This window comes from Malaclemys terrapin, chromosome 5, assembly GCF_027887155.1.
Source record: "Malaclemys terrapin pileata isolate rMalTer1 chromosome 5, rMalTer1.hap1, whole genome shotgun sequence".
Classification (NCBI taxonomy): domain Eukaryota; kingdom Metazoa; phylum Chordata; order Testudines; family Emydidae; genus Malaclemys; species Malaclemys terrapin.
Window position 1 is genome coordinate 35120055 of NC_071509.1, and position 24454 is coordinate 35144508.

The 24454-nt window shown below is 44.2% G+C and overlaps 1 protein-coding gene across 3 annotated transcripts in view; it reads right to left on the reverse strand.

Moving 5' to 3' along the window:
- The window catches only part of PPARGC1A (PPARG coactivator 1 alpha), a 489413-nt gene that overhangs the window by 317016 nt on the left and 147943 nt on the right, over nt 1–24454 (reverse strand). The gene's annotated exons all lie outside the window — the stretch shown is intronic.

Consider the following 24454-nt stretch of genomic DNA (forward strand, 5'->3'; position numbering starts at 1 on the left):
TCCAGCTAGCCAGGGTGCGCACTCCGCTGCCCGGGATCTGCAGGGCCGGGACTCCCCCTGCACCCACGCTTCCACTGCCCCACAGGTATTTTTTGTTTTTGTTTTTGTTTTTTTGTTTTTTCGTTCCTTCGCCACTCCAGCTGACCGGCCAGTTTGTTTCCCCCCCTTTTGCCACTCCAGCCGGGGGCAGGTTTGTTTCCCGCCCCCACCCCCACCCCTTTGCTGCTCCAGCCGGCTGGTTTGTCCCCCCACCGCTTTGCTGCTCTGGCCAGCCGGTTTGTTCTCTCTCCCCCTCCCCCTTCGCCGCTCTGGCCGGGGGCAGGTTTGTTTTCCTCCTCCCCTCCCCCCACCTTTGCTGCTCTGGCTGGCCGCGCGTTTTTTGCTTGGGGCGGCAAAAAAGCCAGAGCCGGCCCTGTGTACAGTGAATAAAAGGGAACCAAAAACAATTTATAAAAAATATGTTTACAGAATTTAAGTTTTCTAGGAGTCAACCTGCAATGTTTTCCTCGCCCAAGCAGCCACACTGATTTTCAGGAAGCGACTTCTGTGAGTAAGGATTATTTGTATGAATCAGGCTTGCAGGATCAACACTTCAGGTACTAATGCTTCCACCCAATAAGGCGGTTTAGGGCATCAAGCAATTCTTGTACTAGCACAGGACCTATGTTATAATTTAGTTTATACTGGATCTCAATGACGTTTTATGCCAAAATGCCACAAGTGAAGAACAAATTCGGCTTGATGCTGAGGTACTGATAATGGAATCTCACAAATGTAGGGCTGGAAGGGACCTCAAAAAGTGTATAAGGATACAAGGATATTAAAACAGTTGCAGCATTTCACCCTAAAGGGGGCTGCATTTCAGTGGTGTACAATCTCTGTATAGTTGCATGACGATCTACATACCCAGCAAACCTATGCTTAACCCATAGTTAATCACTGAAATCCAATGGGACTTCTCTTGTGAATAAGGGTTTGAAGTACTCGACTTATTTTGGACTTGATTCTGAAAAATATCGAACACCATCAGGTCCCATGGAATGTTCAGCATCATGCAGAAGCCACTCACTATCTTGCTATCTCAGGTTCTGCTGTGCTCAATCCTACACCTAGAGAAGTGAGGAGGAGATGTGCCATTACTTCAATGAGTGCAGGATTGGACTCTAAGTTTGTAAAGCTCTATGTGATCCTTCAGAATGAAAGTCACCATAAAAGTATACAGCATTATTATTACTATATTATATAGAAGGAGTATCTCAGGGGAGGAGATTAATTAAATGTTTATTTTTTCATTTAATTATCTGATCTTCACATTGTTCTCCTTTTGCTGCCTTCAGCTAAAAGCAATAAGGAAAAAAGAAACCCCAGTAAATATTATGTTGGTCTGGATAAAGAGGAGTGAAAAACAATGTTTCACAGGACACCCTGCTTTTACAGCTGCTGTTGAAATATTATTGTTAATTACCTGGGCAGTTTATAAATAAACCCTTCCAAAGAAGTATTTTTATACAATCATAAAACAAATTAAACTACCCAAAACTCATGCTGCTAATTAAAATAGCCCTGTAGGAGGGCAAAATAGCTACAAGGCTGAGGTAAACATGATGTTTTTTTATTGAACAGCAGCTGATTAATTTTATTTTCTATTTACATGCATTTGCCAATATCATCAAAACTGGCAAATAAAGCAATTTTGTATTGATCGATTAAAGACTATACATTGACAGTGGTTCAATTGTTTTAAGCTGCCAGCAAAGCGTTCTTTAGCGCTTTTATATACACACACACACACACACACACACACACACACACACACACACACACACACAAATAAAAATCAATGTGACCCTTACAACTTAAAAAACTGCCAGCATAGAAAACTGGGAGTAAGAAAAATGCTGTGTTTGTGTATGTAGGTCTGGGCATTTTACACCCAAGTGATAACACTGCAAATGTGTTTAAAATTTGATGTCTTGTGAAACACCTGTACGGGGTTTTAAAGGGTTAATATATATAATATAAGGGGTTTTAAAGGGTTAATATATATAATATATAATATATATTAAAGTCACAGTTTTCAAATAAAAAGCAGTATTTATTAGGGACTAAAACTGATCACATAGTATTGTGCAGGAGCAAAATTAAGAGAGTCACTTTTATTGAGAAATTATCTTTATAATTCTAATGGACAGTCTCATTTCACCCAGCAGGTTCAAGCTAAACTTTTCTAACAGTAAAAATGAAAAAGCTCAATACTTAATAGCAGAGTCATTTAAAAAAATTAACGTGAACATACCTCCAGAGAAGTGATGATCTGGTCAGAGATTATTACAGTTTACACCACAATTTTGTAATTTTATGGAAACCTATAGCAGATGTGATTCAGCTCAATCTACCATAAAAAGCCACTTTTAAGAGCACATAGCCCAGCCTTTCAGTATGTCTTCATAACAACAGAGGAAGTTAGAGGAATTATCAAAAGGGGAAGGAAATCTCACATACATATGATATAACATGGAAAATGTTGCCCTCTGTGAATTGTACAGGCAGCCAGGGAGCCAACCACCAGTGCATTTCAAGGTCTCATTGTTGAAATACAATGCCCTTAATAACCTAGGACTGATCTACTCACATGATTGTCTTTCACCTTATATCCTGCCAAGGCAACTGAGATTGGTTAAACTGTCGTTGGCTTGCCACCAGCGATTCAAACTGGATTAGAGTTAGGGCAAGGTTTCTGAGAGCAGGGGCCTTGTGTGACAGTTTTTGGGGCTCCCAGGACATGAGCCACCTTGCTAACCCCCTGCTTCCAGCATGGTTCAGTCTTCTCTGTGCATGGCTGAATGTCAGCTCCCTATCATCACCAGCCTTCACTCAAGTACTCTCCTCTGGGCTATGCCAGCCCTAACTTCACCTTGCAAGTTAACAATAGGTGCACCCCAGTCACCGAGTCCCTTTGAAGCATTCCTGTGTGATATCCAGCCCCTGGCTACTCGCAGAAATTCCAGATCCTCTGCATCCTCAAAGGAGCAGTGTACCCCTGTTTACCAGTTTTTACCTTAAACCAGGTAAACAGTTTCTCCTCCCCTCAAAGTAGGTTTTCCCCCCAAAGTTCAGTCTGCTGCAGAGGGGGCTAGTTTCAAAAGAACCAGGATCCAAACATTTATGAAAACACCCCTGTTCCACAAGGGGTTTCCTCAGTGAATGGATCCAGAGGACCTCTCCCTCTGTGTGCTACTGAAACAGTCTTCTATTTCTTTTCATAGATGGGGGGGCCCCAGTCTTGTTTTAATGTTGGAGGGGGTTACCTTCAAATGGTTTTGATTGTTTGCAGTTGCCTCTGATAGCTGTCCATTAAAAGTTTTAGCATTGTACAAGGATTGAGCTTTCATTGCATCACAGGCTAAACAGGACAGGGTGACAACTCCCTTCTGCTTGAATGGGCCATCATTATCCCTTGATGACTAATTTCTACTACAAGCCCATAAAGTAGACTTTCAAAATAAATACATTATTCCTTAAATATTACCTGTACGCACATCTGACAATGATTATGAATCTTGACAAGTTCCGAGCTTTCGGTAGATACCTTATTTATTGCCCTTTATAGATAAATATCCTGCAAAACATGTGCTTGGTGTAGTGAGTTTGTCTGGTCTGAGGTGAGAGTTGTTTGCAAAGAACAGGGGAGCCTTTGCTAAGGAGCCTCTGTTTTCCAAGACTCTTTCTCTGAAGATGTCCATTGGAGTCTTTCTATAGCTATGTAACTTTTCCATAATTACTTCTCATTTTCAGTTCCTTTTCTGCTCTGTATGGAAGTGGGGGCCTCATTGCTGAACTGAGACTCGGTGGCAAGGACAGGTTGCCATCTGTCCACTATACCCAATTTCTCTTTAACAGACTACATGCAGTGCCCCAACACTTTTACTGGTTATGGATGCTTAATGAGCTACAGAAATACTGTGCAGCAGAAACTCCATAATCAACACACTTTATAGTTCACACCACAAACTGACAGGCTCATCCCAGCTCCCAGAAAAGATTTAATAGCAGACTGTTATAGTAACATCTCATGCTATTGAGAAGCCATTACTTTTACAAGATCTACTACTGTATGTTATTAATAACTATAACTAGTATATAAATTAAAAATAAACTAATTGTCAAAATAAATTTAAAAAGGCCTTCCTGTAATGCATTGTCTTTAGTCTTTATTGTTTGCTTACTGGCTAATTTTCAAAAGTCACTAACATGCAATTGTGCTCTCAGGGACTATCTGTTCCTCCAGATCCACTGGCAGAAGGAACCCCACACATTTCCCTGGCCAACACAGCAGGAGTCAACTTTTCCTCTACTTTTATTACTATTATTTATTATTTGTGTTACTGTAGCACCTAGGAGTCCTAGTCATGGACCAGGACCCCTTTCTGCTGTAAAAAACACAGAACAAAAAGACAGTCCCTGCCCCAAGAAGTTTACAACCTAAGTAGAAGACAAGAGACAGAAGCAGACAGGCAGGGGAGTACCAGGAATCAGCGTGATACGTAATAGTCTCAGCAGACCAACAGTTGCCAAGTTTTTTTTGTAGTCAGTGGCAAAAGAGAATTTTGAGGAGGGATTTGAAGGTAGATAATGAGGTAGCTTTGCAGATGCATCCAAGGAGGGGCAGTATGGGAGAAAGCATGAAAGTATTTGTCTGAAAATAAGTAGGTGATGGAGGTTGGCATTATGGGCCAATCAAAGGTGAGCATTGGTAACTTGATAGTGAATGAGAGATGATAGGTGAAGTGGGAATTGATCATGAGGGGCTTTAAAAATGAAGACAAGCAGCTTATGTTTGATGCAGTAGAGAAGGGGGAGCAAGCAGAGTGATACTAAGAGAGAGGTTTACATGGTCAGAGTGACTGGAAAGGAAAATGATTTTTGCAGAGCATGAATGGGTATGAGTGAGACAAGAGTCCATTTGTCAAGGCCAGAAAGAAGGATGTTGCAGTAACTGAGATACGAAATGATGAGCTGTATGGATAAATAGAAAATATCTTATCTTATAGGTGTTATGCAGAAAGAATCAGCAAGACTTAGACATAGCCAGTATGTGAGTATCTAGAGAGGGTCCGAGTCAAAGATGACACTCAGATTACGGGACAGAATAATAGGCAGGATTGTTTTCCATGCTGATTGAGAAACGAGGTATCAGGGAGGGATTGGGGTTGGGGAAGAGATTAAGAACGCTTTTTTAGCCATCTTGAGCTTGAGCAGATTGCCAGACATCCACAACGAGATGTCAGAGAGATGAGATCTTAGTTTGGACAGATGGAGACAGATCTGGAGTCGAGAGGTAGCTCTGTGAGTCATCGCCATAGACATGGTATTTGAATTTGTGTTTATGGATGAGATGACCCAGAGATAAGATGTAGAGAGAGAAGAGAAGGAGACCAAGGACAGAGCTTTGTGGAACCCCCATAGAAAGATGGAGGGTGGATGAGGAGGATCCCTTGAAGGATACACTGAAGGAGCAATTGGAATGGTAGGAGGAGAACCAGGCTCCGAGGACAGAACCATGGAAGCCAATGGAGGACAAGATTTCAAGAAGAATAGCATGGTTCAACACATCATAGGCAGCTGACAAGTCAAGGAGGATGAGGATGGAGTACTGATTCTGGGCTTGGAACTTGGAACCCACATGTGCAGGGAAGGATGAACATGGTGTCATCATTCCCTCCCAAATGCCTCAGTGCAAAGTTCCAGTGGCAGTCACTTAGATGGGATTTGCTGGCTGCAAGATCCCATTTGGAGCTGTGCCACCAGGAAACTGGAAAGTCCCAGAGCAGGTGTGGAGGTTCCATGGAATTTGGGAACAAGCTACTCTGCTTCCATTGGGTGCTAGTGCACAATTCAAATCAGGAGGCTATGATGTTACTCTCCCTACCTAATCCATTTCCACTGGGGGTCTATTGTAAAACTCAGATCATTGTTTGTTGTCTTTCCTCATCAATTATACCTGCCTAGTCCCCTGTAATATCAACAGATAGGTATTTGGATAACAACGTTTCTGAACCTGTAACAAAAATAAATTAGGCTACATCAAATATTTATGTCAAAGATGAGGCTATTTTTGAGTGCACCAACTAGGATAATTTATGGGGAGGTGCATCACTTGATGCCCATTCCTGACAATGAAAAGTGGGCCCAAGCCACAAGCATTGCATCTAGAGCTAAACCAGTGGTTCTCAAACTTTTGTACTGGTGACTTCTTTCACATAGTAAGCCTCTGAGTGCGATCCCCCCTTGTAAATTAAAAACACTTTTTTAATATATTTAACACCATCATACATGCTTGAGGCAAAGCGGGGTTTAGGGTGGAGGCTGACAGCTCGCAACCCCCCATGTAATAACCTTGCGACCCCCTGAGGGGTCCCGACCCCCAGTTTGAGAACCCCTGAGCTAAACTTTCTTCAAATTCGAGGATATTTATATCTCAGGTGTTGGTTCGGGTCCATTTCTACCCACAATTTTGGTGGGGGTGCAGGGTAAGTAAAAATTAGGAGTCTTATAAACCAGATTTCACATCTACTTCAAAGAAAGCAGGATTGGACTCACTGTGAAGAGGAGACAGAATTTTAAGAGGCTCCCAGAATCCTGTGGTATTTTAGCTCATTTGAATTCTTTGCTTATTCTTGACTGAATTCCTGTAACATGCAGAAATTCCTGTGGCTATATCGTGAACATGAAAGGCTGCCTGGTGACAGGTCAGGTGATGGGATTCATACATTAAGATACAGTACACTGGAATGCTAAATGCTCTTGTAATGCAAAATGACATCTGAGCTAGCCAACACGATGTCTCTAACTTTCCATGGTAAAACACAGGACTCTCTCTCACTTCCTGATATACCTTTACTGTTCAGTGTGCTGGAATGATGCCAAAGTTCTTTTTAAGAAACAAAAACAGCTAAAGTTAGAAATAGAAAACCTACAAAGCTCAACAACTGGATAACATTACATGTTAAGCAGCCCCAATGACAGTACAACAGGCTGCTTTAGGTCTTCTCATATATAACACAATGTGCCAGATAATTTTTTCCCCATTTAGAAACAGGTAGTTAATGTGAATTGAAGTGATCAAATGATATGTGCCCCAAGGTTACGTTCATCATTGTGATGGCAGCACAGTGCTCATAAATAAAGCATAAGGCCTTCTTATTTTAGGTCAGGTCAGATAAACAGGACTTGCATCATGTGAACTGAGCCTGTAGTATGATGTGACACTGCAACTATTAATTCCGGGACCTTTTGGAATGTGACATTTCACTCACAGTACACTGAGTTCATACCCAGTGGAAGCCTCATGATCCAACATCTTTTAGTTTTCCATCTCCTTGACTCAGCTGTTGAAATGGAAGCATGTAGCAGTATTGGATTTCAAATTATGCAAGGCAGACTCCTATCTGTGTAAAAGTTTTAGGCTTTATTTACAAAGTCTCTTTTATAGCTAAGCTTTTAACTGACCTTACTATTGTAACAGTGTTACAAGTGACAGGTAACTTAAGGAGGATGCATTGCTGACCACACTATTTATACAGCACCCCTGCTGACCAATGCAATTGTACTAATAAGAGATACGGCGAAAACTGTTTAGCAACATAAATGACTAAATATGAAGTAAAAAAAGGAATTTATCACAGAAAAATTCTGGAGAAAAATAAAAATGTATATATTGAAACATCATATGAAGTTCCTAATTCAGATATGTAGATTCACATTCTATTCAGTGGTTTAGCTTTGACAATTATTAGCTCAATATTTGCTAAATAAGGACTTTGTATATATCCCTTCAAAATGGCAGATACCCACCTGAGAGTAATGAACTCATATGAACATGTAGCGTGTTTAAAATGTATATGTCACAGTTCTTCATTGATTTAATCAAATAGGTAAACACATTACACTTTAAATATTTTCAATATTTCACAGTATTTATTGGCCACATTTCTTGCTAAAAATTGTATCCATAATACCACATGAAACTATGCTCTGTTCCAGATTTATTTTTCATGACTAGAAATTGAACTTTTAAGAAGTCATTCGGCAGCACATCTTTCAGCTTAAATTTTCATTTTAAACGGGTAGGTATCCAGACATAAAATCTACTGGATGATGGGTGACTAGAGTCCCAGTGTATCACCCTGATTCCAGGATCTATGTAAATGTAAGCTGTTTTCAATATCCACAATTATATGTAACCAATTAGACACCAGCACAACAATGCATTTCTGGGCAATTTAATTATAGCACAGGGTGCACAAGACCCAATCCTGAAGGACAAGAACAATAATCCCTTTCCTGCTCTATATTATTGGTACTATAAAACAGAATTTATAAATATGAATAAGACAGTCAATCAAACCCATACATTGACCAGACTTTGGGCCTCATTTTGAACTTCTTATTCAGGCAAAACTCCCACCTTATTGGCGTGCATATGAATATTGCTCCATGACAGTTTTGCCTGAAAAAGGACCACAACATCAGGACTATTATTGGCAGGCATATGAGATCATTGACAGCCAAAAGAAAAGCTACAAAAATGCTGTAAATCCATTTACTAAGAAGATCAAAAGTGCCCATCACAAAACAACCTATGTTTCCATATATCTGAAATCCATATAGCTTTACCTATAGCCTGTCAGAGCAGCACAGCTGTATTTCTAAACCCTGCCGCAGAGTCTGCTTCCCAAAATAAATCCCAAAAGTGACCTGGGATTAAAATAACCTTTTGGGAATATACAGGAGAGAATAATAGCTGGATTTTCACTCTTCACTTTTGACAAGCAGCAATCATACAATCACTCACTCAACAGCCTCGAAGAAAACATACTAACAGAAGCAAACCAAGGAACCACAGATTTTACAATCAATCTTTACAGTTTGGCAGCTCTGAGACTAGACTTTGGAAAGCTATAGCTAGGAAAATATTTTTGGAATTTGGGGTAATTTTAATCAGAATGTGCAAAGAAACAAAAGATAAAGTGATGACAGCTTGATTAGCTTCTGTGGATCTTTTTGCAACTGGCATGAGAAACTGAACAGGGCCCTTCAGTAGTCTGATTATCATTCCACAAAATCCACAGCTCCTCTTCCCTTAGTATTACATACTCATATACAAAATAATATTCTGGGTTTAGCCTTGTATATTTTTAGTGGACTAGAAATACATAATCTGTGAACAATGCATATATTCAACAGCCTGGTCAAATAAATTATCATTAGGGGATGTGTATTTTGGGTTTTTTTTACTGATTTATATTGGGTTTTTACACTGTTAGAACTGCAGTTATTTTGCTCTTCAATCGCATATATCTTCTTCCAGACAAATGAAATTACAGTCTTGCAATTTTTCAACCAAATTACTGCTAAAATGTATAAAAACTAGAATTTTAATCAGATCATCATAAACATCTTGCCTTGGAAATATTTGAAGCCAGTCTGGCAAATGGTCAGCTTTTCCATGTTTTCTTTTCATTTTACATATAAATGGCATATCGAATCTGTAGTTACAATAAATCTTTAACTACATAAAAAGGACAGTTACCTGTTCTGTAACTGGCGTTCTTCTAGATGTGTTGCTCATGTCTATTCCATAGTAGGTGTGTGTGCTCGCCACGTGCACCGGTGCTAGAAGGTTTTTCCTTAGCAGTACCCGTAGGGGGAGCGCTGCTGCGACCCCTGGAGTGGCGCCTCCATAGCGCTATAAGGGGAGCCGGGTGCTCCCCCCACCCTCAGTTCCTTCTTGCCGGACCAACTCCAACAGAGGGGAAGGAGGGTGGGATGTGGAATAGACAGGAGCAACACATCTCGAAGAACGCCAGTTACGGAACAGGTAACTGTCTTTTCTTCTTCGAGTGCTTGCTCATGTGTATTCCACAGTAGGTGATTGCAAGCTGTGTCTGATGGAGGTGGGTAGGAGTTCACAGATTCCCTGGCTGAAGTACAGCTCTACCAAAAACAGCGTCATCCCTGGCATGGGAGACGATCGCATAGTGCGACATGAACGTGTGTACTGAGGACCAGGTAGCAGCTCTAAGATGTCCTAGATAGGGACATGGGCCACAAAGGCAGCCGACGAGGCCTGAGCCCGTGTTGAGAGCCCGTGTTGAGTGAGCCCTTATGATAAGTGGTGCAGGAATGTTTGTGGATGCACAATGTAATCCACCGGGAAAGCCTCTGAGTGGAGAGAGGTTGACCCCTCGTGCGCTCGGCTGAAGCAATAAAGAGTTGCGAAGACCTGCAGAATGGCTTAGTCCGAACCAGATAAAAAGCCAGTGCTCTGCACATATCGAGCGTATGGAGACGGCGCTCCTCGTTAGAGGCAAGAGGTTTGGGGCAGAGGACAGGCAGGAAGATGTCCTGGCCCATGTGAAAAGCGTAGACCACCTTAGGGAGGAATGCAGGGTGGGGGCTGAGCTGAACCTTGTCCTTGTGAAAGACTGTGTAAGAGGGGTTGTAGGTCAGGGCCCTGAGTTCCAAGACATGCCGGGATGATGTGATAGCCACGAGGAAGGCTACCTTCCATGAAAAGTAAGACCATGAGCATGTGGCTAGGGGTTCGAATGGGGGCCCTGTGAGGTGGGATAACACCCAATTAAGATCCCACTGAGGAATCAGGGTTCTAGCATAGGGAAAGGACTGGTCTAGCCCCTTGAGGAAATGCCCGGTCATGGCATGGGAGAAAACCGAACAGCCCTGAACCGGCAGATGAAACGCCACTAGGTGCACCCTGATGGAGGAAGGGGCCAGGCCTTGAGTTCTAAGGTGAAGGAGGTACTCAAGGACAAGTTGGAGCGGGGCAGATTTTGGGGAAGTACCCCACTCGCCTGCCCATTTGGAGAACCTGGACCACTTTGCCAAATAGGCTTGGCGCGTGGATGGCTTCCTACTTTCGAGGAGTACACGCTTGACCCTTTCCGAACACCTTCTCTCCTCTGCATCTAGCCATTGATCAGCCACGCTGTCAAATGAAGGGTGGCCAGATTGGGGATCAGGAAGTAACGGGAGTAAAACCCTTTCCCCCCGAACTCCCGTGGAACCTTGTCCACAGCTCCCAGGCTGAGGAGCCGACCCACTTCCTACTGTAGCAGGGGTAAATGTGACGTGTCCCCCTTGCCATCCGAGCGGGAGTGGGAGGGTGGGGATGAGACAAATTGTAGCGTGTAGCCCTGGGAAATGGTGTTGAGGACCCATCGGTCCAATGTTATTCAAGACCATTCCGCAAGGAACGCATACAAGTGGTTGCTGAAGGCAAAATTTATTGGTAGGAGGGTCCTCTCAGGGGCCACCCGGATACCCTCCTGCAACTAGTCAAAAATGCCTCTTGCCCTGCTACTTGCCCCTGGAGGGCCCAGGCTGCGGGGCAGAGCGAGACTGCCTCTGAGATTGCCTCTTTTGGGTTTTGGACCTCTTATAGGCAGGCTCGTATCTCGGCTGGGGCGCCGGGACAGAGGTTTGTGGCTTAGGCTTTTCCTTGGGCAGAACATAGAGCCCGAGGGTTTGAAGGGTAGTACGTGAGTCCTTCATGCCATGGAGCCTCACGTCTGTTTGTTCTGCGAACAGATCCTTGCCATCAAAGGGAAGATCCTGCATCACAGACTGTGCCTCCGCAGAGAGCCCTGACAGCAGTATCCACAATGCCCTGCGCATAGACATGGCCGAGGCCATGAATCGAGCAGCTGTGTCGGCTGCATCCGATGCCACCTGCAGAGCAGCCTTTGAGGCGGCGGCGCCCTCCTCCACCGGTGTCTTAAAATCCTTCCTTTTGCGCTCCAGAAGGAAGGGCTCAAATTTCGGCAGCAACCCCCACAAGTTAAACTCATAGCGACTGAGGAGGGCCTGGTGGTTGGCCACCTGGAGCTGGAAGCTGGCCGACAAATAAAGCTTCCTGCCAAACGAGTCCAGTCTTTTAGAGTCTTTATTTTTGGGTGTGAGTCCCGGTTGACCCTGTCTTTCCCTATAATTTATGGACTCCACCACTAGGGAGTTGGGGGCCGGGTGGGTATAGAGGTATTCGTGCCCTTTCATGGGCACTAAATATTTGTGCTCTGCCTTTTTCGATATCGGCGGAAGGGAGGCCGGCGTTCGCCAGAGAGCATTGGAGATGTTAGCCACCCCTTCGTGCAGTGAGAGGGCCACTCTGCCCGGTACCGAGGACAAGAGCACATTGAACAGCGAGTCCGAGGGTCCCTCCATCTCCTCAGCTTGGAGTTGGAGACTGGACACTACTCGCTTCAGTAGCTCCTGATGAGCCCTGAAGTCCTCTTGCAGTGCGGAGGGAGATGGGGCTGCAATCTTATCATCCGGTGTGTGGGAGGGGGCCGGTATGGGGCTCTGCACATCGACCGGTACCATGGGATCCACCCCTTGGTCGGACTCCTCATGCAGTGCCGAGGATCCATGACCCGCCGATCTATCCCTCGGGGGTCTGGATAGTGCGGCTGAGGGAGCCTCCGATGCCCCTGCTATCGACTGAGGGCCTTGCTGGGTGTACACAGAGGGCCAGGGGGTCCACTGGCACCACTGGCCTTGCCATTGACTCTGCTGTGGCACCGGCAGCGCCAGCTGGTCGAGTTAGCCCAGTTGGGTCATAGGGGACCGCGTGTTGGTCGAGGTTGGGGTTACCAATGACCTATCGGTACTGTAGGAGTGGTAAGAGCGGTGGTACCGAGAACAACGTCTGCCACGGGACCAGGACTCCGACGTTGAGGAACGGTGCCACCTCGAGCTCCTGCTCCTCGAGACGCTGCAACGCCTGGATCCGCGGTGATGCGGAGCTGGTTATCCCCGCCGGGAGTCATGGACACGGTGCCTAGAGGTGAGAGAGCTGGAGCGTGACTGGCGACGGTGCCCGTGTCGGGAGCAGCTTCAATAGCTCCGCCGAGAATGGGAGCATCTATGTCGCCTGTGCCTGTCCTGCTGATACTCTCTACTCGGAGTGGAGCGGTGCCTGAAGCTCTGCTCCAATGGCACCCGACCAGATAACCTGGCGGGTGACAAAAGCGGAGGCCGGAAACTGTGTCCTGACAGGACACTGAATGGCGAGTGGGTCCGAGAGCAGTCCCCTGACTGGATTTGTGTCGGGTCGGCATCGACTGTCGAGAGCCCAGCGACGGCTTGCCTCTAGAGCGGAGTCCGGGAGCCGGCAGTACCCCGGGCACCTGCAGAGTCATAATGTCTTTGGCGGCCTGCAGGGCCTCCAGCATCGAAAGTATCCGGACGTCCGGAGAGGCCTGAGTCGACGCAACCGGGCTGCTCTGCTGGACCTGAGTCAGAGCTCTGGAGCCTGGGGGGGAACTGGGGCTGCCCGGCACGGGTCTAGCCTTTGAAAGCCCCTGCTTTCTCTCGACGCCTCTGAAAAGATGGAGCCTCTCTCTCTTTCTTCAACTGGGAGCAGTGCCGGCCACCAGAAGGTGCCAGGAGATCGCCGCACACCGAAGACGAAGTGCCCGGTGCCGATTCCGCTCGGCATACCGGGGTTGGGGCCAGTGAGACAGTGAGACTCTATGAGAAGGGCCTGAAATCTAATGTCTCTCTCTTTTTTTGTTCTCGGTTTAAAGGACCTGCAGATCTTACAGCGGTCGCTGATGTGAGATTTGCCCAGGCAGAAGAGACAGTCGGTGTGCGGGTCACTTCTGGGCATCGAACGTCTGCAAGACTTGCACGATTTTAACCCTGGGGCCCGAGGCATGTCCTGGCCCGAACACTAACTAACTAACTAACCTGAAACTTTTATTGAACTAACACAGGTACTACTAACGACAAAATGAGTTCTGGGATGAGCTGCAGCAAAGCTGGAGCGGGTAGTTCCGATGCACCGTTACTGGCGGCAAGAAGGAACTGAGGGTCGGGGGAGCACACGGCTCCCTTTATAGAGCGCTATGGAGGCACCACTCCAGGGCTTACAGCAGAACTCCCCCTACGGGTACTGCTAAGGGAAAAACTTCCAGCATTGGTGCACGTGGCGAGCACACACACCTACTGTGGAATACACATGAGCAAACACTCGAAGAAGAACTGAGACTATGAGAGAGTGAGGGGAATCACACACACACACACACACACACACACTGTAAAATGTATTATTTACTGATGTAAGTCAGTGAGTCGGGCTTTGCATACTACATACAGGATGTGCCTGCCCTGAAGAATTTACAATCTAAGGACCCAATCCTTTAATCTCTTAATCATGTAAGAAGTCCTTATTCACAGAGTTGTTCCACTGAAGACAATGGGATTACCTGTGGCAGCAAGGACTTCTCTCATGACATAAGGATAGAATAGCTAGATGGTCACATCTTGAGGTTACTCTTTTTACTCTGTAAATGTGTTACATGTCTTTAAGTTACATTAAATTAACACAAGGTGGTCATTTGGCTGAAGTATTTAACAAGAATTTTCCTAAGGAGGGGGCCCAGACCTCTCCCTCTGCTGCCGTGCACCCAGCCCCACACACTCATGCCTCCACCTCCAGCTGTCTCACATTGTCTCTGCACCTGGATCCACGCTGTGCCTCCTGCACCCAGCTCCACAAATACTCCCCTCCTTCTACCCCACATCCAGCCCTGAGCTCTTCCTCCCTGAACCCAGCTCTGAGCTGTTAGCCTACACATATATGTTACGTGACATCACATTGACAGGTATTATGTGAATTATATTAATATAATACACATTACATATAGAGTGTTGGGAAGTTATGTTAACTGAACAACTTATGCTTTCTTCACAATTCTGTTCACCCATGTCAAGTATCCCATAACGTCTTGCAAAGCTGACCTCAGATTTGGCATTAGAAAATAGGAAACTTGTCAAAGGCAAAATACATTAACGTTTTGCCCCAGTACAAGCTGGGGAGGTACCCGAACAGACCCTAACCTGGAAAGGTAGTATCCCAAACAAAGATAAGGAAAGTACAGAACAAGAAGTTAAGAAACTGGCACTAATTGGCAGGTTGGATTTTAGTGACATGGAAAGAGTTTTGTAACTTGTAAAATCTTACTATAAATACGACTAGCTGAAATGCACATCTTTTAAGCACCCCTTCAGTGTAAGAACATGCTGTGAGAATTTGCTTCCCAGAAGGAAGGTATGTATGTCTCCTTTTCATATTGTACTGTTTTGTCTTCAGACAATATATTTGGCTCAGTTCAATTATTTGGTCTCTTGAACATTTTCAAGAACGAGCAACAAGTGTAGTCAAACTACACCTTTGAGTCAATAAATCTCTCCTCCCTACACCCAACCCCGACCTGTTACCCAGAGCTGCTGTCAGGTTGAAGAGCACTGTCCCCACCAGGAGCCAGGCAGTTCTGGGAGCCCCAAATCCCATCCTCCTCCTGCATCTCCGCTTCCCCAGGAAGCACCAAAAGCCTGAATCCAAACCTCTGGCCTCCTGGGGACTGGGGTTTCCCAGTGCCCATGGGTGCCAAAGGACTGCAAAGATGGGGGGGCGGGGAAGCAGGTACATTGGGTCACAATAACACTCGAATTTGGACAACTTACCCCTCCATCATGCCAGCAGGGAAAGGGCTTTGCCATTACACCATCCACCTCCAGCCAGGGGCCAAGGTATCATTTCCTTTCCCTGATACCCAACTCCTGTCCCTGACTTTCTTCCTATGCATGCACCCCAGCTCCTCGAAAAGACATCCCACAGCTTATCATCTCCCCCCCATTACCTAAAATATTTCTATATGTAACCCCTTTGGGGTTTAGAGAGCATGGCCCCTTTAAATCTTTTTCCTAGGGGGGAAGGGGAGAGTGAGAAAAAAGGAGGGAAACTCCAGGGGGTGGCTCTGGAGCTCAGAGGGAGAGAGAGAGCAGCCCGCAGGCCCTCGCAAAGGAAGCAGCAGAGAACCTGCCTGAAGCCTGAGAAGGACAGGGCGGCCGATTGGGGACACCCCAGGACAGGAGCCAGGACGAGCACGGTGCCAGCGAGGAATCGCCCGAGAAGGACAGGCTGGAGCTGGACCCAGTATCATGGCTGCCCAGAGCTGCATGGGGCTGTGAGTACTGGGGCTTGTGACTCTGCACTGGGAACAAGGAGGGAGGTGGTCGCTCTGTGTGGCTTTACAGAGAGCAGCAGAAGAGGGCACCGGAGGGGTTTGTTGGGGGAAAGTTCACTGGCGCCAAAGAGGACCACACCACCCAAGACTCACCACTGGACTGGAACTTTGCTCAGGACTCCTGAACTCTGTGTGCAGACACATTGCTCGGTGTCTGCCCTTTCAGACTGTGCTACAACTGGCCTGTGGGGCCTTGGTTTGGATGCAACCCTGTTCTACTGTTCCCCCTATATTTCCCCTTGTTGTATTTCTCCTCTCATCCCTCTGTAAATAAATATTTCCCTTTCTTATATCCATTGTACTTTTCCTGTGAGGGTGTGTGTTCTATCTGGGCGGGTTGGAACAAGTGCCCCTGGGGTAGAAGGGATTTCTCCTGCTGCATTCCTGTGCGTGCCTTCTCTTGGCCAGAGCTGCCTGCAGAGCAGACTCCATCTTGGCCATGAGGGCGCTAAAGTTACATATAATAAGAACCAAAATGTTTCACTCGTCAAATTCCAATAGGCCTCTGCCTCCAGGACCACTTTCCAAGTAGCCAGTGGTGGATCCAGCTGCTCTGCCAGTGTTTCTTCTGGGCTCCAAGCTGATCCCTCATCTTAAATCTCATGCACTCTGGAATGTCACCAGACAAAGGAATCTCAGAACACAGTTATAATAGTATAACTAGGGCACATTTTTAAGTACATCAGTGAATAACATACACAGGCAAAGAGAAACACTATGGGAAAAACATCTCCAGTATAGCTAGAGTCCATTTCTGCATTCCCGATTACTCAGAACTCCCCCGAAATCAGCAATGAAGGATCAGAAAACGATATACCGCCAGCTTACCTGTTCACCCTGCAGAACTTCACTTTCAAGCCTAAATTCAGTATCACATTGATTCCATGTACTGCAACTAGACAATTTCAAGTAATGATGAGGAAAGAACAGAACAAAATGTTTTTAACAAAATGCTTCTCTAACCCAAAGTCAGATTTCGGGTAACATCCATATAAAACTTTCACTTGTCTAGTTAACCATTTTCCCCCAAATGGGAAAGTGTCATTGTAGCAAAGTGCCGCATCATACATGATATTGGTTAAAATACTTAAGCATTGGTTTCAACATCAGCAACTCACATCTTGTGATCAGAAAATAAAGTTTCCTATTATTGAAATTCTATATTGTATTTAATTATGTAATTATATTTTATTGTATTAGCAAGTGCTTGGGTAGAGTAGCAGTTTCTAGGATTTCTGCATATTAGAAGGGCAATATTCATTCTTTTCAACAGCTGATTACTTTTGGTGATTCTGTACTGTATATCTTTTTCCAGAGTTATGATGATTATTCTATTTTGGACCATTTCTTCTAGTAACCTTGCACTAAAAGTGAAATTCCTTCTTGAAACCCTAATCCATGAACAGACAAAGAATGCGATCCATGTGTAGTCATTGGGCCAAATTAATCCCCAATGTAAATCCATGTAATTTATGCAAACCCATAATTAAATGTACATAAGAGATGGATTTGGCCCAATGACAGCTGTTGTACTAATCCAGATCCGGTTTTGTTTCTAATGCCCAGTTGATTATTCATAGCCTCTGCAGAGAGCATTTAAGTAATAATCAAAGGCTAGCGTCTATTCATACCAAATTGAAAGGCTGTGAGTCACGTTACAGGCTTACATATAAGTCATTCCATTATTATTCCCCAACAGGCATGGTGGAGCCTCTTCCCACTCCCTGCCGAAACTCCACCCACCCGTGCAAATTCCCACCAGGGCAGGTAGGAAAAGAATGGACAGTCACAGTTTGAAATGGGAGGAACTAACCCTCTGCCACAACATGTGAGCAAACACAGCAACATCGGCATGGAAAAGGAAGTCATCTGAAGCAGTACTACTGGAAGCAAAGAAGGAAACCAGAGACCAAATTGTGACTCTGAATCATACAGTAAACCTACAGAGCCTAATCCTGATCTACCTACACACATAAAACTATTAACTTCAATGGGACATAAGGGCTGCAGGATCAGGGCCCACAATCAGAAATATTATGCAATAATAAATCATGAATACATTTAACATGCATATAATGCAAAACACAATAAAACTAAATAAACACAAGCCAATATTTTATTCATTCTTTTTCTTTTCCTTTGCATTTGATTTATGTTATCATGAACTCTAAAATGAAAAAGGAAACGTAAAACTATTTATAAAACATAACATGCACTGGCTTTTCTTATTCCGGAAATTTCTCATAAACGTGAATAGAAATATAGAAAAGTAGTTGAACAGGCTTGACAGGACCCAGTTGTGACACTTCATACCTGAATGATTATGATGTAATTATGACATAATTAGGATACATTTTGTACACGATGGGTCATAGGAGGTGTCATTGGAAAAGTTATGATTTGCTGAATATGATTATCCTATTTGTATGCATGTATCATTTTTGTATATGAAATTATAAATATTGACTATGTATCTGTACTTCAAATGTGCTTCCTCTGGAAAACACCTCCAGGTACAACAATAAAGAAGCTAGACAGTGTTGATGGCTCATCAACAAAGACAATGGGCTGTGAAAGAGTTTAGCCTTCCTGTAACTGTTTCAGCTGGCCTGTAAGTAATGGCTGCTATGACTCAGCAAGGGCATGTGACCAGGCCAGATGGTACTGAACTCCATTTTGGGTACCTGTATTTTTCCACAAACTGGTCTGGGAACTGGTTTTGGAACAAAGGGTTCCCACCATACATTAAAGCTATACAAGGTGTGGTGTGACATCGAGTGGCCTCACTCCCCATACCAGGGCGCCCAAAGGGGAGGCAAGTGGGGCAATTTGCCCCAGGCCCCACAAGGTCCCCCACGAGAATATAGTATTCTATAGTATTGCAACTTTTTTTTATAGAAGGGGCCCCCGAAATTGCTTTGCCCCAGGCCCCCTGAATCCTCTGGGCAGCCCTGTCCCACACAAGAACTCCTGGAAACACCTGATGAACAAGGACTGAACTGGGGGAAGTGCTAGTCCAAGGCTAAAGGAATTTCTAGCCTGTGTATGGAAACTTGGTGAACTGCTTGTATCAACAGCCAGGGTGAGAAATTGCTAATTCATATGCAATCTATCTAGCATGTTAGACTTAGTTTGCATTTTTGTTTACTTGCTAGGTAATCTGTCTCAATGTGTTTGCTGTCACTTATAATCACTTAAAAACTATCTTTTGTAGTAGTTAAACTTGTGGTTATTTTATTTTATCTAAACAGGTGTGCCTTTGAGTGAAGTGTCTGGGGGAAAAAAATCTCAGCTTGGTTAATGCAGGCTTGTTTCATATACTCCACATCAAGGGAGGGGCAAACCGAGTAATAAATTAATTCTGGTCACTGAGTAATAAATTCATACTGGTTGGAGTTTTGACTAAGGAAGGATGATACAGATCTGGGGTCTTAGGCTGGGGAGCTGGAGGTTATCTTGGCTGTAGCCTCTTTATTGTTGGTTCATGCAGAGGCTGGTCAGAACCTGCATGTAACTGCAGTTGGGTGTTACCCTGCCTGTGTGAATGCTGGTGGGAGTGTAGGACCGGGAGCGGTCTGCAACTGGTCACAGCAGCACATTGTGTGAGGGAGCCCAGGCTAGTGAGTCAGAGGGCTCAGTGGTAGACCAGTTCCAACTGGCACCTCGGGGCGGAACCCATCACACAGGGTATATTCACAGCAAGGGCCACTCACTAACTAAAGACGACACTGGCCAAGATTTTCAGAATGGAAATTAATGGAAGCTTCTGGGTGCTCACAAACTGTGAAAATTCAGGCCACATATTTAGGTACCTCAATATGATTTAAGAAGCCTAATTTAAGACAAAAAACATCTTGGCCACTGTCTTTATTTTAGAGATGTCAGAAATATTGACTGGTTGGTACTATGAAGTCATTCCCATAAATACCATTTCTTAGAAGCACGAGTTTAAGGGCTAACAATATTGGATCATGACTGTTCAAAGTGCTTACTGGTATATCAGTGTTTTAAGAAATACCACTGATCAATGGCCATTTAACTCTGGTTCATGTCTAGTAAATGGGAAACTATTGTTAATTATTCTCTCTCCTCCCCACTTTTTTTTTTCAATCCCACAAAAGAATACTTCAGCTCTGCTCACATTTTCTCCACCAATATAGTAACTGAATGATGGAAGCTATCATGTTCCATTGCTTAAAAGCATCCATGTTAGTTTGTCGTTCCTATGCCTTTCAGACTAGTGTAAAAAGCTCAAAAGAGGTGAGGGTTTTGTGTGTTTTTTATTATATTTTATCAGCCTCATAACCACTTGAAATAAAACAACAAAAATAGCAACTTTATTTCATTTCATCTAAAGTAAACTATATGGACATGATATATGTTCAGCTCACATTCTACTTCTCACCAGCATCCCCATATAACTTGGTAACAAACACTTTTGCCAGACAATTTAGTAGGTGATGTCTAGAGTTATGTTTCTTTATCTATAATGCATTACAGTACACAGACATTACTGTACTTGAAAATATTTAATTCCTGAAATGAAATTAGAGGTTCAATGTCTAAGGTGGGTTATTACACATCTCCAATAGATTGAATATCATCCAATAACTGAAGACCACTGATATCAAAGTATGAAATTATCCTGTTCTACATGGTTACAGTACACTTTTCACATTGCTTATTTCAACTTTATAAATGTAATTAACTTTTTTATAAAGTTTAATTTTTGTGTGTGTTACTTTACCAAATAAACCCTAGAAATAATCCTGCAATGGGAGTATTCTGTGATTTCCCCATGTATAATTTTTGATAGATTCTGCAATTAAGCAAAAAAAAAAAAACAAAACACATATTATACGATTTTGTTTCTCTTTTAAAGCAAAGCACAGCAAAACATCAACTTCTCTGAAGACAATGCATCAAATATGCATTACCAGGAAGGGAAAAATACTAAATAACAGGTGACAAACCAAATCATAGCTGTATTTTTACATCATCATTTTAATTATACAGACTCGCTAAATATAAACTTATCTTAAAACATAATAAAGGGCATCACTTAATACACCTCTACCCCGATATAACACGAATTCGGATAGAACGCGGTAAAGCAGTGCTCCGGGGGGGGACGGGGCTGCGCACTCCGGTGGATCAAAGCAAGTTCGATATAACACGGTTTTACCTATAATGCGGTAAGATTTTTTGGCTCCCAAGGACAGAGTTATATCGAGGTAGAGGTGTATCAAGCAGATGATAATTCCACAGGGAAGGATATGGACTCTCACTGCCTTGTAAAGCACACTGATTTGGATAGACACTGTTGATATTTAAATGTTGAAAGTCAATATGGCTTACTCTACTATCTCATTACTAACATATGACAGACATGCAAAGAAAGATGTGAGATCAGCTGTTTATATCTCAAGTCTCAGGCACTTCACTCAAATCTCTAAACAGATTTATTATTTACTTGCCTGTTAATAAAACTAGCAGCTTTACCACTCAATATTTTTTCCCAAGCATTTGAACTCCAAAGAGATTTGGAGGCAATTAACATTCACCAGTAACAGAGCAATCAACGTGGGGATATCTAATGGGACTGGACAGAATCCAAAAACAGATATTAGGATAATAGTGAGTCACTGACATAAGGTTATGATGTTAATTCTGGAGGGTAGAGTGATGGTGTATTTTCAATAACATTGCCTGTGATTGCTGTCACATTAATATAACTGTTCCTCTGTATATGGTTCATCTGTGTCTCCAATAAGTTGTACAAACATCAATTTGAAAAGTAGGTACTTTTGCTTAGGTGAATCAGACAACCTCCATCATAAATGTTAAATTGGATTCAAGCTTATTTCTAAACAGTCTACCTAACAAAACCTTGTGTGTATCGGTTTTCAGACTCACTTTCTAAACTCTGTTCTTCAATTAGGTCTTGAAAAGAAGTTACTCACCTTGTTAGGCAACAACAGTTCTTTAAGATGTGTCCCCCCATAGGTGCTCCACTATAGGTGTGTATGTGCCCCTGTGCTGCCAATCAGAGAATTTCAATAGCAGTCCATCCTGCCCATGGCCATACAGCTCCCCGCCTGCTACAAGGCTAGCCAGCGTGCACAGGCATTTCCTCCTCAGTTCCTTCTCTATTGCACAGGCAACCAGTGGAATTCCAAAGTAGAGGGGAGGAGGGTGGGTCGTGGAGCACCCATAGGGGGACACATCTTGAAGAAGCATTGTTACTGCACAAGGTGAGTAACCACCTTCTTCTTCAAGTAGTGTCCCTATAGGTGCTCCACTATAGGTGACTCCCAAGCAGTACCCACCACTGGAGGCTGGGACTTCAGAGTCGAGTCTGATATAGATGCCCGTACCATGGCATCAAATTGGGCATCTGTAACCAAATTCCTCAGGATGGCATAGTGTTCTGCAAAGGCATGCGCAGATGCCAAGGTAACTGTTCTGCAGATCTCTGATATAGGGATACCCTTAGAGAAGGCGACTGACAAGGAGACTGACCTCATGGAATGTGTGCGCTGTGTGTGTCACATCTAAGACAGACTGGAAAGACTTTTTGCCACCAGCTGGCCCTCGTTAATTATGGCCATAAATTGGTCTTTGTGGGAATCCAGGAGCTGATCAATGAAGTAGCCTTCTTTCATATAGTTCTGGTAGTCATATTTGGCCAACAAGGCCTGGTAATTAATCATCCAGAACTGAAGAGTGGCTGATGAATATGCTTTTCTGCCAAACAGATCCAAGTATTTTCTGTCTCAGTCCTATGGGGAGATTTAAACTGGTATTGGCGGCCTCTATCCACTACAATGGAATTTGGAGGTGGGTGGGGAAATAAAAATTCTATACCCTTTTTGTCTGCCCAGTTGCATGTTAGCAGGATGGACGCAGGCATCTGCCATATAAAACTCTGGAAGGATCCAGGAGCACCTCATTAATTGGGGCGGGGGGCACTCAGAGTTGGAAAAGTGTAGAATGTCCACCAGTTTTTGGTGAAGCTCAGTAACTTCATGCAGCTGTATTTGCAGGGCTTCTGCCACCCTCTGAGCTAAGTCCTGGAATGATTTAAAATCATCCACCATGGGTGGCGGAGGGGGCATTGCTGCCTCATCAGGTGAGGACAACGAGAGACGAGCTCTTTCTCCCTCAGCTTCAACTTCCTCCCATAGTTGCTCAGGAGGTTCAGAACCCTTTGATGCTGCAGCTGAAGGAGGGTGCCTCCTTGCCTGTTGGTATGCCACACTAGAGGCGTGGGAGGCTTGTTGCCTCTGGGCCTGCCAGGGGTCCCAGCATGGTCATTGAGGGTAGGGGTCTGGCGGCTGGTACCGTGGCTGTCCAAACCATGGAGGTTGAAAGGTGGGCGGGTGGTACGCCTAGTATCCATAATGAAATTGGGACCCATATGGCAGGTAGGACAAGCAGTGAGAACCGAAATCCTCTCACTCACTTTCTGAGAAGAAAGATTGTACCCTGCATGGAGATGTCATTGAGTCCAATGTTCTGGGAGAACTCGGCACCAGAGTCCCGGTACCAAGTAGGGGCAAGTCCAGTGCATTGGACCCCAAGAGATCCGTTGCACACCAGAAATCCACTGGAGAATTTCAGCAGCAGTCACATGCAGCCTCCTCAAGATTCTTTATTAGCTGATAAAACCCAGCCTTGTTTAAGCTTTTGGAGGATATGCTGACCTCAGTGTATCCCTCAACATAATTCTCCTGAGCCTGCTGGCAGTCGGGTTTTGTAAAGCCACAGAACCCACTGAGGGAAAGGTGGTCATTTTAGTCAGCTGTATAAGATCAAAGTCAGATTTGGGTGCCATATGCAGGGAAGTGTTCTTCCAAACAGAGAGCAGCCTCCACCGATGAACAGCTTCAAGGTTCATGAAGCCTGAGTCCTAGGCAGGCACAGACCCTATTCGATACTCCATTATTATTTTTATTGTGTCTTCCAGGTACACTCTTTTCTGTTTAATAAACAAATCTCTTTTTCTTTCCCATTTTATTGAGGTTTTATTGTTCAGTTCTGTGTCTGGGCTTTTACTCTTGTGCATTCGTGCTTCACTTTTTTATATTATCAAAGTCTGTCCCTTTCCATCACCCATCTCCCTGTTTTGCTTCTGATTAAGGCCTTGTCTGCACATGGAGTCATTCTGGAATAGCTATAATAGCTACACTTTCAAAGTGGATAAAGCTAAACAGGGACAAGGTATTCTTCTTCAGGAATATAAGTGTCCATACATGGAATCATTTAGCAATAACTACTGGGCTTTGGATTCACACCCTACTTTAATCCAAATTAATTTTGAAGAGTAAACAAGCCCATAG